Raw genomic sequence first — 2,327 nt, 5'->3', positions numbered from 1 at the left:
ACCACTTCGGCTTCTAATTGCTGGTAATTGCCCCCCGCCTCCATCTTGCCTTTCCCTCCCCTCATGGTCATTACTTCTGTCTCTTATTGTGCAGTCTGGCGTGGAGCAGAGGTCACGTGACCTGCAAGAGAACTTCCCCAAGTCCACAGGTAAGACGGCGAGACCAGACGGCGAGGCCGGGGGGATTGAATGACAACTGAGACGCGTCCGTCTTCTCCTGCCAGAGGTCCGCTACAACATGTTGCGTGTTCCGCTGTTTATCCTCCCTGGACTTCGACAGAACCAATAAAACCGGCCCGGTATGACATCAGGGATAGAGATGATGTGCTTGTCTGAACAAGTCGACATTCTGTTCTGAATAGGGGAATGACAAAATTAAAAGGCTTCAGTCCAAGAACCCAAAATAAGCCCAAAAGACAGCACAGAAGCTCTGCACAACCTCCTTCTTTACGCATCCTGAGCTCCTCTGAGCCGCACCGCTGGGCTGCCCTTAGGTTCCTCCAGCCGACGGTTCCTCCACTCGATAGGGCAAAGCAAAGCGTGGACAATTGTCCATTGTACGTGTGCTGTGAGAGAATGACAGGGACTGAAAGGTTGGCTGAGCACAGCTCCTGAGGACACGTACACACACACACACAAAGCAGAGCCCATTAGAGATCCATTCAGAGTCACGGCTGACTTTCATGTTGTGCTATTGTTACACTGCTCTCTCCTGAGAGGGGCCACAGAGCAGGTAATGAGGGGTAATTGATGTGTGGGGGTCAAGGATCATTAATCCCCTTGGTCAGGTGTCTGCCCGCTTTCATACCTGGCTGAGTGGAAGAGGGAGACTGCCGGGGCAGGCAGGGGGAAGGAGGAGGAGGTGGCAGTGCTGATGACTTCACTGGTGGCGGCGGCTGCAAAGTCAGAAGTGAGATGGATGAGCTGCCTCGCGTACGCAGTTGCAAGGACGAAGAATTATGATGGATTTGAAATTGCGACAGTGGCAATAGACATGTTGTCTCTATCGTGAGCGCATATGTAGGGACACACACACACAGGAACACTGGGAAACAATGATCACATCCGTCAACAACATTCCGCAGGGTCAAATCTTACAAACAAAGTTGATAGACCTTAACCCTCCCCCCTACAACCTGGGCATGCTGAGAGTGATAGCTGGCCCCACCCCTCTCCTCTCTTTTCAGCTTGACTGACTAATCTCAACACCCCCCCATCCCTTCATTCATGGGGCAATTTAGGATGCTGATTATCCAGTAACCTGTATGCACACGCCTGTAAACGCTGGGGCTGGCTGGCTGGTAATTGACCAGGCAAAAAAAAAAAATGAGACGCCTGCAGAATAATTGTGTTGGGGGGTTGGGGACTGAAAGGGTCCGAAGACCCCTCCATGCCCATTATGCCTGGCAGGGGGTCTCCTATGCCTATGCAATTTTACCAGGAGGCCCAGCTCTTACACACAACCCCCCCCCCCCACAGGGAGGGCTGCAGCTCCTCCAGCCGGGGGGGGGGGTCATCGTCAGAGCTCAGAGGCGATGTCCTGAACTTCACAGATGGAGAGAAGCGTTTTGAAGTGAGGAAGCAGATACACACACTCCTCAACAAAAGGTTCTGAGGTTGACGCCGTAGGTTTGTGGTTGGCAGTTCAATGCCACTCAGAGAAATGTTTCAGACTCCTGCTGCGTTGAATGAATGGATGAAACCATTTTCCCCATTACTTAAAAGAACACCAAACCGTGTTAAGTACTTCGTTCTGGGACACGTGACAACACCAGAGATGACCCGAGACATAACAATGAGGTAGAATGTTCCCTTGCAAATACAAGATCTCCCGGTCTCCCGCAACTCCTGTTCCTTCCTTCGTTAACGCCTAGATACCCCACGTTGGGCAATATACATATGTGCGCAATCGGCTTCTCTTCCGGCTGACTTGTGCCATTTAAGCTGGGAAATAGCGCCATCATTTATGCTCCAGCAACCCTCAGCAAGCCACCCTGGCCAGACTTTGATTAATGCGAAACTCTTGCCATCACACAGCCTTCATCTCCATATTAAAAATATCAGAACCAAGATGGTGCCCCGGTGTTCCCTTACCTCTGGCTCGCTGTTGTCCCCAGAGTTAAACAAGCGGCCGTCGGTAACCACAATCCCAGGGTGCTCAGCCACACAAAGATGAATCACCAACACACATCATCGATGGGGTCATGATAAAGTGTTAGCAGCAACGGTGTGTGTGTGTGTGTGTGTGTGTGTGTGTGTGTGTGTGTGTGTGTGTGTGTGTGTGTGTGTGTGTGTGTGTGTGTGTTACAGGAAAAGGACGAAGAGCT

This window comes from Gadus chalcogrammus, chromosome 4 (assembly GCF_026213295.1).
Source record: "Gadus chalcogrammus isolate NIFS_2021 chromosome 4, NIFS_Gcha_1.0, whole genome shotgun sequence".
Taxonomy (NCBI): Eukaryota; Metazoa; Chordata; class Actinopteri; order Gadiformes; family Gadidae; genus Gadus; species Gadus chalcogrammus.
This window is presented reverse-complemented; position numbering follows the sequence as displayed.